The following is a 19,154-nucleotide window of genomic DNA, read 5'->3' as shown; positions in this document are numbered from 1 at the left end:
CAGAAGACGATAAACACCTAGGGGATATTCATCCACAGTAAAGAGTGAAACGGGAAAGTCCCCTTCACAACATTAAAAAAGGGCACGATGCTAGCAATAAAAAGAACAACGATGCGGCGAATACACCACGGTACTCCAAGCCCTTTGTCTGGAAACCGGAAGGTCCCACACCACGCAACCCTCCAGAGGAGGCTGAACTAAATAGTATTTTGATAAATAGAAAAACGATGTGAGGCGACTCTCTAAACAGGAGCTAATCTCCTGCCTCTCTGCGTAGTGCAGAAGGCTTTATCTGCGACGCAATACAAAAAACAAGCGTTAACGTTTCATTTTTCGGCCATTTTTAACGCGATGGGGTGGGGGTGGGGAGGAATTGTTCCAGATGTCCGGCTAAAATCGCGTGTGGGGGGGGGACAAGGGTGGGGGAGTCTTAGTGGGTGCTATGACGTGATGGCCTAGAAGGGGCACAAAGGCCATAATAGGTAAGGAAAGAAACATTAGTCAAATGGCTAAGGGTTTTCGGAGTATGCGAAATCCTCCATCTTGGGGCACATTTGCAGGCGCAGAGGGGAAAAACGCAAACGCACTACGAATCCCGTAAATGGGGCAAGCGCTGTACGACGATTTCACTTTCTTACTTACTCCTCAACCGGGGGCCCCTAATGGACACTCGGTCCCTCAGGCCTCGAGCGCTCCCCCTCCCCGCCCCAGCGCTGCGGCCCTCGTGTAACGGGCACGTCGTCCCGCCCCCGCCCACAGCAAGCCCAGGGCGCGGGAAGCTCGGCCACTCGGCAGCCCTCCGCGCCCCCAAACTCAACCTCCACATCCCGGGCCCTTGACTGGCTGCGTATATCCCCCTCGAACCGCTCACCTCCGCGGCTCGTGGAGGCTGGCTGCGCCGCCCCTGCGCTCCTAACATGGCGGCCGCCGATCAGGCGGTTCACATACGCAGCGCGGCGGGAGGCAGAGCGGGCGAGAGGGAGCGAGCAAGAAAGGCGCGCCGCCGGCTCCCCGCGGCTCTTGTGGCCGTCGCTGCCGCCTCCCGGCGAGCGCGGAGAGCCCCCAACCACACCACCCAGACTCTTACCCGCCTCACGCCTACCTTAAGAAAACGGGAGAGGGAAAAGGAGAGGTGCCTCTCTCTCTCCCAGCGAGCGGGACACGAAGACTCCCACAATCCCCCGCAGCAACGGCGCTAGTAGGAGGTGGCTGCAGCGGCTGCTACCCAAGAGCTAAATCCACTCTCGCGAGAGCGCGCCCCCACCCTCTCGGGTCCAGTTTCGGCGCGCGCCAGGCGCCGCCCCTGACGGCACAAGCACCTTGTAAGAGTTTTGCGTTCCCGTCGTCGTTCTCTTATGCTGGAGCCCGCCTCTCCTATACCCAGCTGAGGCGGGAAATGGACTGAAAGCCATAGCAACGGAGTTCGAGTCCCATTTCCTGAAAAGGTGTTTTCAGCCCCCAAATTGTATAGTGCAGAGATTTAACAGAAGTGTGTCGTAGGAGTCCTTGGCTTAGACTCTACTTACGCTAATTCCCCGATTACTTGCCGAAGAATTGTAGGAAGCGCCAGGGAAAAGGGCCAGAGGGAATACCATTTTGGCTGCTTGCGAAATCAGGAATTCAATGGAGGAGGTTTACTGGTTGGGGCTGGGGGAGACGGCGAGCTCTTTCCCCCCAAATGACCAAACTAAATAGTAAGGGGTTTTAACACGATAAGGAGCCTTAGAAGCATGGCTACTCACTAAAAGGTTGGAAGTTCCAACCCACCCACTGGCTTCTCAGGAGAAAGACTTGGCAATCTGCTTCCCATAAATATACAAGAAAATCCTATGAGGCAGTTCTACTCTGTCACTTGGGCTTGCTGAATTGGAATAGCATCTAAGGCACCCAGCAACAGACAACACAATAAGCATTTTACCTTGGTACTATGATCATCCCTTTGATAGGTGAGGAACCCCTGTGGCGCAGTGGTTTAAGTGCTTGGCTGCTAACACAAAGGTCAGCGACTGGATTCCACTAGCTGAGGGAGAAAGCTGTGCCAGTCTGCTTCGGTAACGATTTACAGCCTTGGAAACACCAATGGGGCAGTCCTACAGGATCTCTATGAGTCGGAATGGGCTTGACTGCAGTGGGTTTTGATAAATTAGAAAACAGAGACGTAAAAAGGTCATGTAATTTAGCCAAGGTGACAAAGCTAGTAAATGGGGTCAGTCTGACTTCTTAAAGACTCTTAACCAGATAGCTAAGTATATATAATACCTGATGGTGGCATTGCTGTAAAAATTAAGTTAACCTTTCAGCCTAGTGGCCTTTGATATATCCACCAAGTATGTAGCAAACCCCTGGTTCACAAGATTGCTTTACTTCAATCTAATTTAGTCAGTGATTCCAGAAATACTTCTGGAATACTTCTCTCGGTGGTTAGGCCTCAGGAAAACGAGCGACACAAAAGCAAACTTTGTTCTTAAAAAGCTTGTGTTATATATAGAAATCGGATCAATAAATATATGTACAAGGCCGTTACAGCTGAGTAACTTGAGGGATGGGAAGCTTTCTTAAGTTACTGAAGTTTGAACTAATATATGATGGGTAGGCATTAACTGGAATCTCAGGGTAGTGCAAACAGTTAGGTACTAGGCTGCTAACCAAAAGCTTGAGTTCACCAAAGGTTTGAGTTCACCCAGAGGGACCCTCAGAAGAAAGGCCTGGCAATCTACTTCCAACAAATCAGCCTTTGAAAACCCTAAGTGTTCTAATCACACACGGGGATGCCATCAGACCAAACTGACTGGACCCAACTGGTTTGATGCTAGGCATTAACTAGGTGAAGGGGAGAAGTAATTTCCAGGTAGGCAGAAGGAACAGCATATATGAAGACCTTGAGGTAGACTTTGGCTGGAAAGTTAGGTTACATTTATTCAAATATAGACTGACAGGCAGGCACCTGAAGTCAGAGATAAATTAGTGATTTCAAGTTCTGCTTAATAACATTAAACTTTTCAAACCTTTTTAAAGCATTGTGCTGGCCATTTAGCAAAACCTCTTGGTAAGTCATTAACAGATTTCTGAAAAATCATTCTGGCTCCACTGTGAAGATAATGGAGCGGGAAAAGATTGAGAAGACCAGGGAACCAGTAGGTTAATATATTTATGAGGAAAAGAGACAAGTCATATATTTGACAAGATATGGAGATGAGGGAGAGAAATATGGATGAATGACAAAAGGACAGTTGACAGGGCTATTTATTAAGAAAAGGAGCACTGGAAGAGGATCGGCTAGGGAGACAAAAGGGTAAGTTCAGTTTGGGACACATTTTTAATACATGGGAAATACAGGTCTTCAGCTCAGGAAGAAGCGAGCAAATAAAGGGTTAGTGGCAAATTTTTAAGTGAATGAAGTAAGTGAAGCAATGGAAGTTGAAAGATGAGAAGACAGTATCATGAAGAGGCCATAGGATCAAGCCTAGGTATAGCTGAATGGCAAAGGAGACTGAAGGGGCTGAAGAAGGTAGAGAGAGCAGAAGAATGTTAAGAGGAAAAGGTGAATACAGGAATAAACTGTAGGTGGTGCTCTGAAAGCCAGAACATTTCAAAGATAAAGTGATCAGCAAGGTCAAATATTACCAAGAGGTCAATATGATGAGCAAAAACACCTAGAAAATTTAGCAACATTTAAAAGTCATTGGTAACATTGAGAATTGCTTCCAGTAAAGTGGGAGAAGACTGGAGGGTCTGAGAGTATGGAAAGGAGGGAGACGCAAACTACCCAAATGCAGAAAAATTTTGGCTAGAGACCAGAGGAGGAAGCTTGTTTTAATACGGGAAAGACTTAAACACAATTAAAGTATTTTTTATCATAGAAAAGGGGTGGTTGAAAAGACAGGGAAGAGAATGGATAATCTGTAATGGAGATTCCTAAAAGAATAAATGAGATCTGTAGACAGAGATGCCTCTACTATAACAAGAGAAATGGAGGACAGGATGGTGCTGAAGAATTCACTAAGTTTGGTGGAAGGAAGACAGGCACTACTGAGGTAACTTCAATTTCTCTGTGAAGTAGGTATCTACTGAGGTGGGCTGGAGTTGTAAGGAGCAGAAAATTCTGAAATAGCCATTGCGAAAACTAGGACTTCAGTTTTAGGGCTCAGATGAATTTAGTGATCAGGAATGTTATTTTAACTAATGTGCCATACTGTATGATTTTCTACAGGCTTGGAGAAGGCATTAGGCAGGATTTACTAAGAGTCTAAGTATCTTCTTTCCACAACAAATCTGATCATCTTCCTATTCTTTGAGCATTTGATTCCAACACACTCCTGTTGTGCCCAGCTCTCAGATGCTCTCTGGAAGCCAGAAACATGTCTGCATGTCAAATTTCAGTTCAGATATGTACCTACCCATGTATTTGTATATGGCTGTAATGCCATCTGGTGATCATGTGGAGAAAAAGTCTGAAACTTTAATTCAGTAATTGCTTATTGAACGTCTGCCTAAAGATGTTGCAGGTCAAAATATTACAGATGCTTACAATATATTACAATGAAGGCACAAAGGAGACCAGCATTAATACAAATCCATTTGTCAAATGCCTATTCCATGCAGGACACTACTTGGTCTTCTGAGGGAGATGGACAAGGAAACCAGACAGTCTGGCCTCAAGATGGGCCTGGGTGAAGAGAGACTGATCACATTAGTGTTACTTATGAGTGGGTGTGGTGTGTATCATAGATGGCAAAGAATGAGGCCTTAGATCAAGAATTGCTGTTGAGACTTTTGAGAGGTCTAAGTGAACCCCTGGTGGTGTGGTGGTTAAGAGCTCGGCTGCTAACCAAAAGGTTGGCAGTTAGAAACCCTACAGAGCAGTTCTTTTCTGTTCTACAGGGTTGCTGCTATAAGTTGGAACTGACTTGATGGCTACAGGTTTTTTTTTTTTTAAATGAAAGGTTAAACAAAAAAAACCAAACCCAGTGCCGTCGAGTTGATTCCGATTCATAGTGACCCTAGGTACAGCTAAATAGTGGAAGCCTTTAAATGTTAACATAGAATTTTGGTTTGAACTAGTAATGAAGACCTTCTACAGTTTTGAGCAGCGCAAGACAAACGTTAAGAGAGTAAGGGCAAATTTTTTAAGTACCACGCAACTCATTAAAACTGATTCATTAGTTGAATATGATTAGCCATGTCACCGATAACACTCCTTTTCTTAAAGGTTCTTTTGAATAAAAAAAATTAAACTTGACAAAAGTAAAAGGTCTAAGTAAAATGTTGCAAAATGGGATTAACACCTCTGAACTCAATTATTTTCAATTCCCAGTGCAGCTGTAACAAAAAATACTACAAGTGGGTAGCTTTAAAAACAAAGTTTATTGTCTCAGTTTTAGAGGTTATAAGTCCAAAGCAGGGGGTAGAGTCGTTGTCAGTAGCCCCCAGCATTCCCTGGCTTGTAGATTCCTCAGTCTCATCCCCCGTTGTGTCGCTCACCTTCTGTTTTCCCTTTTTATAAGAAACTACTCACGAGGGAATACATTTAGGATGTACCCTAGTGCAGCCTGACCTCATTAACATACAAAAGAAAACATCTATTTCCAAACAGGTGATATCTCCAAGTATACGGGTTAGGACTTCAACGTAACTTTCTGGAAGACACAACTCTATCCATTAACAATAATCAGTTGACACTCAGCAAATATTATTTAAAAGCCTATTATATGCCAGGAAAAACTGAGTACACAGTAGTTAAAGGGACTCTGCTCCCATGTTGCCCAGAAATCTGGTAGAATTGTACTATACTAAGCAGTGTAGTACTAGGACAGCATTGTGACTAGCTTACACCAATAGAATGCAGAAATGCATCTTTCATCCACTTAAAACCTAGTTGCAATCCTATGAGAAACCCATGACCTATCAAGGCTATATGAAAGAGGACCAAGGAAGGCCCTCTAGTCAACAGCACCAGCTGAGCATCCAGGAGGCAGCCATTACCAGCTGCCAGCCAAAGTGGGTGAGTAACCAAGAGAGCTATCTTGGAAGTTCCAACCCAATCCCAGCCAAATCCATGTAGAACACAACCACCCACTAAGTCCAGAAAGTTTTATTAAACGGTGCTGTTCAAGAACAGACTCCATAAGTTTATGTCAAGGGCCAGATAGTATTTTAGGATTGTGCCCACATGGTCTCTCTGCCACACTCAACTCTACCATTGTAGTGCAAAACCAGCCATATACAATTATGCCAACAAGTGAGCATAGCTGTGTTCTACTAAAATTAAAATTTCACAAAATGAAATATTTCAATTGTATTTTAATTGTCTGGTCAGAGGATGCACGTTTTTAATCTTAAAAACTAAACTGCCCTCCACAGAGGTTGTACCAATTTATTCTGAACAAATAAGTGTCTTGTTTTCCCACTTTGATAACTGTTATTGTAATCTGTTTGAAAATCTGATGGCTGAAAAATGGAATCTCAACTATAATTTTTATTTGCATCTCCTATTAATACTGGGGTTAAGAATCACCTGTGAACTATTCATATCTTTTGCCCATTTATCGAATTTTTAGGTTTTTACTTTTTGATTTATAAAAATTTTGTAAAGGAAAACACTTGGGAAGCATCTCTTAGCCTTTTTTGTTATTTATGGTGTTTTGGCATTCAGAATTTTCTTTAATGAAAATTAACACAGTTCTAGCACATGGTCAACATACAGTAAATGCTGCCAATATTCTAGAGTGAGACACTAACTTCTACTGTATATTTATACCAATACCCTAAAATGACAAAAAAAAAAAAAAAAAACACATATAATTAATTACTTTTATATAGCCCCACAGTAAACATGTTAAAGTTCCCATTTAAATCTGCTTTTAACAAGTTTTATCCTGGCACCTACCTGGCAGTGCTATGCCTGCTAGTAAAATACGATCTGTACGCTATATTTGCACTGAAAAATGTTTAACAAATTTCCGTAACTATAAGATATTTACAGATTACCAAAAAAGTAACAGAAATCTCACATATACTTGAGTGAACAGATATCTCAAATTTGAACAGTAAATTCTCCGTGAATCCACTATGTTTAATATTTCTGAAGCTAAATTTATCTGCAAGTATCTGTGCACTAGGTTATAACGAGAAATCCTGGTGACATAGTGATTAAGAACTATGGCTGCTAACCAGAAGGTTGGCAGTTCAAATCCACCAGGCACTCCTTGGAAACCCTGTGGGGCAGTTCTACTCTGTCATATAGGGTTGCTCTGAGTCGGAATCGACTCAACGGCAACAAGTTAGGTTATAATGACCAAAAAGCAGACAAATTGTGGGATGACATCAAGGACATTATACATGAAGAAAGCAAAAGGCCATTAAAAAGACGGGGGAAAAAAGATCGAAATGGATGTCACAAGGGGCTCTGAAACTTGCTCTTGAACTAGTAGCTAAAGCAAATGGAAGAAATAATGAAGTTAAAGAGATGAACAGAAGATTTCAAAGGATGACTCAAAAAGACAAAGTATTTTGCACGTGCAAAGATCTGCAGTTAGAAAATCAAAAGGGAAGAACACACTTGGCATTTCTGCCAAGAACTGAAGAGAAAATTCAAGCCTTGAGTTGCAATATTGAAGGATTCTATTGGCAAAATACTGCACGACACAGGAAGCATCAAGAGAAGATGGAAGGAATATGCAGTCCCTGTACCAAAAAGAATTGGTAGACGTTCAACCATTTCAGGAGGTAACATAATCAAGAACCGATGGTACTGATGGAAGAAGTTCAACCTGCACTGAAGGCACTGGTGAAAAACAAGGTTCCAAAAACTGATGGAATACTGATGGAGATGTTTTAACAAACAGATGCAGCACTGGAGTCCAAGAAGTTTCTATACCAAAAAATCTGGAAGATGGCTACCTGGCCAACCAACTGGAAGCGATCCATATTTGCGCCCATTCCAAAGAAAGGTGATCCAGTGGACTGCAGAAACTATCAAACATTATCATTAATATCACGTGCAAGTAAAATTTTGCTGGAAATCATTCAAAAACAGTTGCAGCAGTACATTGACATGGAACTGCCAGAAATTAACCCAGATTCAGAAGAGGATGTGAAACAAGGAGTATTATTGCTGATGTCAGATGGATCTTGGCTGAAAGCCGAAAATACTAGAAAGATGTTTACCTGTGTTTTATCGACTATGCAAAGGCATTTGACTGAGTGGATCATAACGAATTATGGTTAACATTGGGACACATGGGAATTCCAGAACACCTAACTGTGCTTGTGCAGAACCTGTACATATACTACGAGGCAGTCATTCAAACAGAACAGGGGGATATTGTGGTTTAAAATCAGGAAAGCTGTGTCAGGGTTGTATCCTTCACCATACTTAGTCAATCTGTATGATGAATAAATAATCCGAGAAGCTGGACTATATGAAGAACTTGGCATCAGAATTGAAGGATCACTTATTAACAGCCTGCAATGAAGAGATGACACAACCTTGTTTCTAAAAGCTAAGAGGACTTGAAGCACTTACTAATGAAAATCAAAGACTACAGATTTCAGTATGGATTACACCTCAACACAAAGAATAAAGTCCCTACAACTGCACCAATAAGCAACATTATAAGCAGAAAAAATATTGAAGTTGTCAAGGATTTCATTTTACTTGGATCCATGATCAACGCTCATGGGGAGCAGCAGTCAAGAACTCAGTGGACATGTAGCATTGAGCAAAACTGCTGCAAAAGACCTCTTTTGTTAAAAAACAAAGATGTCACCTTGAGGACTAAGGTGCATCTGACCCAAGCCACAGTACTTTCAATGAAAAAGGAAAGCCAAAGAAGAATTGATGCATTTGAATTACAGTGCTGCCGAAGAATACGGAATATGCCATGGATTGCCAGAAGAACAAAAAAATCTGTCTTGGAAGAAGTACAGCTAGAATGCTCCTTAGAAGCAAGGATGGCAAGACTTCACCTTCTGTACTTTGGACATGTTTTCAGGAGGGAACAGTCCCCAGAGAAGGACATCATGCTTAGTAGAGGGTCAGTGAAAAAGAGGAAGTCTCTCAATGGGATGGAATGACACAGTGGCTGCAACAATGGGCTCAAACATACCAACAATTGTGAGGATGGTACAGGACCAGGCAGTCTCGTTCTTTTGCACACAGGGTCGTTAATGAGGTGGAAGCAATGCAACGGCATCTAACATCAGGCTGTATCTTTAAGGTCTACTAGCAAATAATTTGGAAATTTGACTCTTGTTTTCATGTTCTTCCTGGGATACCAGTGAAAAGCATTTCTATGCTCTCTTATCTTGGGTACATTATGACACATAGATATAAATATTTATCAGCTGAGCCTTTTTTCCGTCAGCTGTCGGTAGAACTGAAGCTGCCCAAGTGTAGGAAGGTGAGGTAAACCCTCAGAAGCTGGTGCACAGTATCTTTTCAAAGCACTCTTACATGGCATCTGTATCTGGTCCTGTGATATGATGTGAAGTACAGGTGGTGCTCTGATAGTCAGAAAAGACTGCAGAATTGCCGACTGAGCTGAGGTCTCAGAGTAGATAATTAACAAAGTTGAAAAGAAAGGTTAAACCAGAAAGGGAAAACAGCAATGTGGCCAGAAGGGAATCTGAGTGGTAAAGATGAGAGGATGGGAGAGGTAAGGTTTAGACTATGCAAGGCCTGACAGGCATGTTAAGGTCAACAGGGAGTACATCTTATTGATCACCAATGTCAAGCAGACAATTAATAAAAGCCATAAACCCATAAAAAGGCTAGCAGTTAAATGACCAGACTCTGATAATGCAAATGAGAGGGAGGTTGAGGGTCTGAGAAATAAAATGTGAGAATGCCCTGTAGAGAATAAGCATGGTTATATTCTAGCATAGAAGGTAGGAAGTAGAAGCCCAGTGTAGAAAAGTGCCATGGGTGTAGCACTAGTTGGGGCTAGGATAGAACTTTTCTGTTCTGTCCCTTTTTTTCCTCCCATTCATTATCCTATGTGCAATCCATCACTGGCTAGGGTTACCAGCATATCATAACAAGTTTAGATAGCCATACTTTGCCCACTGGAAGTTCTTGAGAGACTTACAGCAGAGTAAAATGAAGAAGTTCTACCATTTGCTGCTCTAGAGGAGCCCTGATTTTAACTCAGAGGGTCTCTGCCTTGAAGTATATATATCTCTACTTTCCTTCAACTGAACTGGACACTAGGGCCTAGGCTCTGGCTCCTCCCTTCAACCAGCAGCTGATACAAAATCCCCATCCTCTACTCTGAGCTCATACAGTAAAAATAATCAGTTCTGAGGACTAGCGTACTCATTTATAAAAGACAACAGGCTCAACTACATATTCCAAATAAAGCAATAAATGAAGACCACAAAATAAAAATGCATTGAGTATCAAAAATGTTTATAAAATATAGGGGGCAATGAACTAAGGATCCTGGTTAGTATACATGTACTTCCTTGTTCTGTCAGCTGATATGGCTCAGATGGCAGCACCTCAGTAACAAGGAGCACATCTGCTGCTCAGGTCTTGGTTCCTAATACCATTCTCTAGTAAAAGGAACCAGGGCTCCTTGGATGAATAGTTGATTCTGGGACTGGGGCAGGAAAATTAACATCAGCTGAAGCAGACCATAGTCACATAAAACAAAGTGCTTTTTGAAAAATGCCCACAATGGTGGGGATATGCCAAAGGGGCACAGGAGCATAAATAAATGAATAAACAAATGGGGGAGAAGAGACAAATCTTCAGAGCAGAATTTCAAATAAGTAATGTAGATACTCTGCCCTCTAGGAAGTAGAACGCAATTCCCCTCTCAGTTAAGAGTGAGCTATGCGTAGTGATTTCTTTCTAAGAATATAGTATAGAAAGGGAGAAAAAGGAATAACTTTATAATGGAGAAACCTGGCAAACATGACCTCAGCCAGGTGATCAAGGTTAACATAAACAGTGATAAGTAATGTTGCTAGTATGTACCCTTAACATGTGATGAAAATGGCACTTTACCTCTGTGGTCTTACTCCCCAAAACCCCATAATCCCATTCTAATCATTAGAAAAGCTTAGACAATCCCAATAGAGAGTCTTTCTACAAAATACCCAACTGATACTCCTCAAAACTGTCAAGATCACCAAAAACAAGGAAAAGTCTGAGAAACTGTCACAGCCAAGAGGTGCTTAAGGAAACATGCCAACTAAATGTAATGTGGTATCCTGGATGAGATTTTGGAACAGAAAAGGGACATCAGTTAAAAACTGGAAATCTGAATAATGTATGGGCTTTGGTTAATAATAATGAAGCAGAGCCTTTTTCACCACCCTGAAGGGCCTTTAGTAGAGGAGAGGTAAGGCCCAATGAGTAACAGGGGGGCTCCTTTGAACCAAGCCTTAGATTATTCAGTTGACAAATACATAACTTAGCTCATTAAAAGTGTTTCTAAACAGCAGTGAGGGGACTGATGTTGCCAAGCAGAGATTTTAAGTATTAGTTGATTTGTTAGTTCAACCAAATTGTTTTCCAAGAGAATATTAAAAGGGCCATTAACTGGAGCTGTTCATAAAGCCCTAATTAAGCAATACGATTCACACGAGTCATTGTCACTCGAGTTCTTAATTAGTTGCTCTTAGCAGGTTGTTTTCTTTTGTGTGAATTCCTAAACACTTAGCCACCTTTTTGTGTCCCTTTGGGACTGCAGAATTTATTGCTCTTGGTTTTATTTTCCTGTTTAAAATTTAGATGTGATCCAAAATTTCAATGCAAAAAACCCATTGTCAGTATTTTCTTCCAACCCTGTAAAAAAGTAAAATACTGACAAGTGCCAGGGAAAGCTCTTAATAATTGGGATCCCCTGCTCACCTTCATTGCTTTTCCTCTTACCATGGTACCTGAAGAGATGTACCTGTGTTTACTAACTTCTTATCTATGGCAGAAGAAGGCAGCTTGGGTATTTATAACATAGTAGTCCATTTGGACTTTATCCATTGCATCATGGGAAAATACAGAAAGGGATGGGATGAATAAAAAAGGTACTTTGAAACGTTTTGCTTCATGATATGTCTTCTTAGACTTACCAGGAAATAAAATTCTTCGCTTAAAAAAAAAAATTCAAGTCAACTGGGAGGAGGTGACTATACTTATCAAGTAGGAAATCGCATTAAATCATTTTAATTTGCACGATTAAGCCACTGAAAGCTCTTAAACTGAATACAAGCGTCAACACAAGAGCCCTTCTCTGTGCACACGGGTAGCCCTACTGTGGTCAAGACAACCCACATGCTCAGAGGAATCTGAAACTGTGTATCTTAAATCCTATAGCTATTCATAACATATAAGCTTTCCTCCTTTCCTTAAGGGCCATTTTTATTTCACTACTTATTATTTAGTGATCACAGGCATTGCTGAAAACCGAAAACTGCTGTTCTTCCTTTAGACCTCCCTTGAGCGTACATTAAAAATGGAAAGAACCACTATGCAAAGAGTAACCCTGTGAACAAGTACATACAAACCAACCCCCAAACACATGCAAATAAGGACTATTCTCCTACTAGATAATTTACTAAAGTTACCTTAGTCCTCTAGAATATGAGAAGAGTTTAAGGCTATAAGACAAAGAAAACTGACCATGGAATTTTTAAAGGAGACATGTTGTTATTGCAAGAGGCTGACTGGCTCTGCATGTGTCGCTAAAGAGCTGTTCAACTCTCAAGGTCCAAATTTTATTCTCCAGTTCAGGGATTGGCAAGCTATAGTTCATAGGGTAATTTCGGCCTGCCACCTGTTTTGGAATGGCCTTGGAGCTAAAACTGGTTTTTACATTTTTAAATGGTTGGGGGGACAGATGGTACAACTATCTTGTGACACTGAAAATTTTATAAAATCCCAATTTCAGTGCCCAGAAACAAAGTTTTATTGGAAGACAGACATGCTTATTTGTTGTCATATTATCTATGGCTGCTCAGAGTTGAATAGTTGCAACAGACACCAAATTGCCCACAAGCCTAATATATACCTGGCCCTTTGCAGATCCCTACTCTACAACAGCACTATATAATAAGACTTTCTGCATCGATGCAAAAGTTCTGAGTTTCCACTATGGTAGTCATTAGCCAAATATTGGGGCTAAGAAACTGAATTTTTAAATTTTATTTTAATCAATTTAAATAGCCACACGTAACTTGTAGCTATTGCATAGCAAAGCTCTAGAAAATGAGGGGTTAGTTTAAGTCTTGGACTTAGACTCAAAATATCCTCTACAACTGACACTCTACAAAACTTAAAAAAACATAAATTTTAAGTTTTTCCATCCATCTGAGCTGATACAAATTAATTAGAACCTACATGAAAAAAGGACTACATACACTTCTTATCTTGGTGTCACACAGAGCTGTCAAGATATTGAGGTCCTGGTGGAGGCAGGTTTCTCATTCACGTCAAGGTACCTAGTAATCAAGAGGAAAAGAATGACAGGCTGTCCCTAAGACAGGGCTCTTTTCTAACAAGGAAAAAAAATTGTTTGCACCCAGACTAGGACCAACTCCACAGGAGGAGTCACTCCACTCTCAGAGGTGCAAATGCTACCGAAAGGTACTAACCTCAACACCAAAACAGTGCTTGGAGCCAGACCTCAACAAAGGCAGCACTTGTTCTCCCAACAGTGTAACACCACCCCAGGCATCACACTAGCCTGGATAGCTGACAACCATTGGGTGATTCCTTAAACAGTTTTCCTATTCTTGTTTCAGAACCTTGGCACTCCAGGTAGAAGACCTGCATAAAGGCATCACTATGAACGAGTGTTCTGCTCCTGTAAAGATTTCAGCCTCGGAAACCCTATGGGGCAATTCTACCTTGTCACATAGGGTTGCTATGAGTTGGAATCAACTTGATGGTACACAGCAAAATGAAATGAATGTTTACTGCAAAAGGTCAGGGCCACAAAAAGACAAATATGATATAATCCCACTTACATGAAATAGGCAAATGTATAGAGACCACAGTGGTTACCAGAGGTGTAAAGCAGGAGAAGTCATTGCTTAAGGGGCACTGAGTATTTTAATAGTGGTGAAACAGTCTGGAAACAGATAGTGGTGATGGCTGCACAATATAAATTTATCTAATATCACTGAAATTATACACATAAAAAACACTGAATTGGCAAATATTTTGTTACATATATATTTCCCACAATAAAACAATCTAAAAAAAAGAAAAAAAAAGGAGGGGCAGGGAAGCTTTGGTTCCAGACCCTGCTGCCAAACCCTTGAAACAAATACAAAAGAGGAATCCCTTTCCCATGACTTCAGTGTTTCATTCAACATTCAAGGCGTTCCTGCCATGTGCCAGGCACCGTGGTTGGGATCTAGCAGTGATCAAGGCAAGATACACTATTATCCTTTCCCTGATGAAACTTGCAATCTGTCTTAAGACGCTAGTGTTGCTTCCAAGTCCAACTGCTAGCAGATTCTAGCAGTATGTGTCATTTAATTAAGGCCTTTCCTCTCTCCCTAAAAATTCCTCAGACTTAATGGCACAGATAATCTGAGATCCTAGATGACTTCAGAATGTAACCACTAAATTCCTACCAAGCCTTTTACTGCTCAGACGCTGAATTTGCTGGGGACAAGTACGGGTGGTTTTGCCTCCCAACTGTTTCCTGATGGACACCAACTAGCCAAAAGGCTTGGCACATGGAAGGCAGTCAGTATTTGAAAAATAGGGACATTTACCTGAAAACTAGAGGTGCAGACTGTCCTCCTGACACTAATTTCCTTTCGTCAGGAGTGCTGCTCTATTTTCAAATCATCCTAAAAAGAAACAGACAAGCAGATGTGATACATTTCCCACAGATTCCATCCTTCTATACTCAAGACTAAAACAGCAGCGTGTAAGGTAGCTTTTCTACAGAGATCAAAACAGGGTACTACTGACATTTATGATTAATCATAATTTCTATGGTCTCAGCAATTATTTTATTTCCCATTTTTCTCCCTACAAGATGAGTACCATAAAGCCAACCATCCCCCAAGCCCTCTAGATATCATTAGTCTTAAGACCCCATATGTAAAAGGCTATTCACAATGAACACTTGAGGCATTCACACAAAGCACTCAATGTTTAGCTATGAGAATCCTTCTACAGGAAGCCAATCCATGGAAAAGAACACGCTTTGATAAATAACTTCCCCAATCCTCACCAGCTCCTCCCGTGGAAACTAGGATGTAGCTTTTCACAGAAGCAGTAACTAAGTCAGTTCTTCTGGACGAGCTCCAGCATCACCCTGAGTGTTAAGTGTTTGCTTAACACTGAGAAGCATCTCTTCTCAGAAAATTAGTATTCTAAAACAAAATCACTAGAAAGGGGACTCAATACTTACTGTTCTAAGGGGCAACAACTCTGTCCACGCCTGAAAATCAATAAGAAATCAACACAAATACTGTCATACCAAAGAAGAAAATGAGTAAGGTTGTAGTTAGCCTAGTACCTTCCTACCAAAAAAAAAAAGAACAATCAACCAACCACTTGCCATCTAGTTGATTCCAACTCATGGCAACCCCATGTGTTGCAGAGTAAAACTGTGCTCCAGAGTTTTCAAGGCTGTGACATTTTGGAAGCAGATTGCCAGGCCTTTCTTCCAAGGCTCCAGGTGGGTTCAAACCACCAATCTCTAGGTTAGTGGTCAAGCACTAAACTGTCTGCACCATCCAGGGACTAGAAGTACCTTCCTAAAGTCTCTCCATCAATTATTTTTATATTAAAGAGCTAGAGAAGAATGCCCATGATTTTAGAGCAAATATACATCAACATTTCCCTAACACTGCATTCCCATAGATAACTACAGCTATGAAACCCCTACATAAAGAGAGCAATATGACTAGCTTTGTATGGTGGTGGAGTAGAAGCCATGCCCTTTGATTTCAGTGAGATGAGCAAAAATCGCATCTCACACTTCCATCCCTTTTGAGAACGTAGTTGGTACTCAAAGGTTATTGCCATATTCTTCAAACAGGAAAAAAAATTGCTATGACAAATAAAAGCCCTCTATTTGTACATTCCTCCCTGGCTTGACTACCTTTGTTCAGTTTCAAACATATGATTCATACTAGCCAAACCTGTTGGACCAGAACCATTAAGATCTGGATTTTTAGGCTTCTCTCAACAAAAGTCATGCTCTTGCAGGTTTAACCTTAATAGATAGGGAACTGTGCTGGCATCCTGGTACAGTTGACAACAGAGTTGGAATGAACAAGGCCCAGAATGCCAACCAGCTAAATATGGGCTGCTGTTCTCCCAGCGGTATAACACTTGCCTAGGTACTAGGCAACCTAGGCAGCTGCCTATAGCTGGGGCCAAAGGGGGGCTAAGGGGATTGCACTCACCTGGGGTAGCAGCTGCCCAATGTTCACAGCTGGTCTCTGTGCAATTAAACCACTTCAGGTCAGTCAGCCAGCAGTTACTGAACACTTATGTGTAGAGCTCAGGAATCCTGCCTGCAAAAGTCCAAAACTTAGTGAGGTTTAAGCAAGAAAACAGTAGCCAATGAAACAATAAAACAAAACCCCTTTAGCTTTGTTTTCACCTGTAGCCCTAGTGGTGCAATGGTTAAGAGCTATGGGGAGCTACAGAAACCCTATGGGGCAATTCTACTCCGTCCTATTGGGCTGCTATGAGTCGGAATCGACTCGCTGGCAACAGGTTTGGTTTTCATTGGTTATGTTTCAGTGGTTCAACAATAGCATATTAAAGGCCTAGTCAACAACTACAGATAGCTTGGCTCCATAATTTATCAGCCATGTGACATTAGGCAATTAATTTAACCTCTCTGTACCTCAGTGTCCTCATTTGTAAAATGAAAACAGTAATAGTACTCTGTACACATAGGAAAACCCTGGTGGTGTAGCGGTTAAGAGCTATGGCTGCTAACCAAAAGGTGGGCAGTTCTATTCTGTCCTTTAGGGTTGCTGTGAGTTGCAATCTACTCAATGGCAACAGGTTTGGTTTGGCTTCCTACATATAAGGATGGTTGGGGAGCAAAGGAGAATGAAGAACACAGGGTAATTATGAGTCCAAGAGACAGAAAGGCCACATAAGTCAGAGACAACATCAGCCTGAGGACAGAAGAACTAGATCGCCCCAGCTACAACTGCCCTGACGATGAACACAACAGAGAATCAGTGGTGGAGCAGAACAGCAGTGGGATGCAGACCTCAAATTCTCATAAAAAGATCAGACTTAATGGTCTGACTGAGACTAGAAGGACTCTGGAGATCATGGTCCCCAAATCTTCTGTTAGTCAAAGACTGGAACCATTCTCAAAGACAGACAGGGATTGGACTGGACTATAAAACAGAAAACGATACTGGTGAGGAGTGAGCTTCTTCGATCAAGCACATAGGAGAGACTATGTGAGCAGCTCCTGTCTGGAGGAGAGATGAGAAGGCAGAGGGGGACAGAAGCTGGCTGAATAGACAAGGAAATACAGGGTGAGAAGGAATGTGCTGTCTCATCAGGGCGAGAGCAACTAGGAGTATATAACAAGGTGTATGTAAGTTTTTTTATGAGACTGACTTGATGTGTAAACTTTCACTTAAAGCACAATAAAAATTAAAAAAAAAAAGGTTGGGAGGCTTAAAAGGAATACAAGTTAAATTGTGTCCAAAAGATAATATCTAGCATAGAGTGGGCACTCAGTAAACACTTGATATTATGAAAAACTACATTTCAAGCAAGAAGATATGAAGCAGGGTGAGTATAAGTGGAAAAGTTACCCTTGGAGAGCAATGGACAGTGAAATTGAAAGGCTGTTTTAAACTAGATTGAGGAGGACCTGGAATGTGGGACCTCTCGAGAAGGACAATAAAAGCAGCACTTTAGAAAAATAATTGGATGAAGTGATGGTTGTGAGGGGAAATGGAAGCAGTTAGGGTGCCATTCTTGCCAAGGACCTCAACTATGCGTTGAAAACAATCAAAATGTTTACAGGAATTTTAATAAGCATTCCCACCAGCTCCCCCACCCCTTCACCCTTAAAATTTATCATATTTATATAAAGTAGAAAGCCCTGATGGTCCAATGGTTAAGCACTGGCTGCTAACCGAAAGGTCGGCAGTTTGAACCCACCAGCCAGCCGCTCTACGGGGCAAAGATGTGGTAGTCTGCTTCTCTAAAGATGATAGCCTATGAAACCCCTCAGGCAGTTCTCCTCTGTCTTATATGGCTGCTATACGGTAACTATGAGCCGGAATCGACCGGACAGGAACGGGTTTGGGGTTTGTTTTTGTACATACAGTATCTAAAACAATGCCTTTTTCCAGCCATCCTCTAAGTTCACTCCTAAGTAAAGTAAGAAGAACGTGAATAGAGGGGCTCATTGTCTTTAACAACAGTGTGCCCCTTTCCGGGGCTTCGGTTGAAACACCTGACCCAACTCCACCCAGAGGCGTATTCTTCACCAACCTTCCCAGGTTCGTGGACCCGGCGCCCCGAGGAGCGAGGCTCTGTGAGACAGGATACATGGTGGAATATAGGGAGAGACTCCGGGGCTACTATCACCCATTCGAGATGCCTTCTAAGCCCCGAGCCACGTGGAAAGGAACCCCAACGTCGCCCCGCGCCCCTGCAGAGCCTCCCCACAGCTACCTCTTATCCTGGGCTGACAGGCCTTCAAGACCTTCTCCCCACTCGGTCCTTACTCACCCACACGTGTCCGCAGCTCCACAAGGAGCAGCCGCCTGGTCACAGGCCGAAAGCGAAAGGGCAGCTGGGAGCCGAGGGGAGCCCCGCCCCGGGGCCGCGGCTGGGCGGGGCCTCAGTGGGCTGGGGAAGGGCCGAAAGTGCGAGCGCCGAGGGGGAGGTGATCCTACTCCAGGGAGGAGCCAGACCCCCAGAGGAAGGGCTGGAGTTCGAACAAAGCAACATTTCTTTGAACCATTTCTTACTTACGGATTGAAGGGCCTCTGGATTTGGAATTGCTAAAGAGAGAATCGGGTGTGTCTTAGTGGGGCCGTACTTCAAGCCTGCCCCCACCGAGCGCCCCAGGGACGCCTGTCCATTTCACAAGCGTGGCGCCTTTCGGCTCCTGCAAGCCCAGTCCAAGCTTTTTCATTTCCCAGGCAGATCCTCTTTCTGGCTTTCTGCGGCAGCGCTGTCACTT

General features: G+C 42.4%; 1 protein-coding gene and 1 non-coding gene across 7 annotated transcripts in view; both read right to left on the bottom strand.

The window, feature by feature from the left end:
* MATR3 (matrin 3) overlaps positions 1-18,740 on the bottom strand; it is a 49,216-nt gene extending 30,476 nt beyond the window's left edge. For 2 of the 6 annotated variants that reach the window (XM_064276882.1, XM_064276897.1), the window contains exon 1: positions 1,103-1,235. The gene's annotated coding sequence lies outside the window, so the exon portion shown is untranslated. Of the gene's footprint in view, positions 1-1,102; positions 1,236-13,362; positions 13,444-14,730; positions 14,809-15,377; positions 15,408-16,380; positions 16,492-18,697 lie in introns of those variants that run through there. The other 4 variants (XM_010591013.3, XM_064276893.1, XM_064276898.1 and 1 more) reach the window with 4 other exon arrangements.
* LOC111751882 (small nucleolar RNA SNORA74) lies at positions 13,513-13,711 on the bottom strand. Its single transcript, XR_002786957.1, has one exon. It is a non-coding gene; the product is annotated as a small nucleolar RNA SNORA74 (small nucleolar RNA).
* Positions 18,741-19,154: the final 414 nt, after the last annotated feature.

Source organism: Loxodonta africana, chromosome 2 (genome assembly GCF_030014295.1).
Source record: "Loxodonta africana isolate mLoxAfr1 chromosome 2, mLoxAfr1.hap2, whole genome shotgun sequence".
Taxonomy (NCBI): domain Eukaryota; kingdom Metazoa; phylum Chordata; class Mammalia; order Proboscidea; family Elephantidae; genus Loxodonta; species Loxodonta africana.
This window is presented reverse-complemented; position numbering and strand designations above follow the sequence as displayed.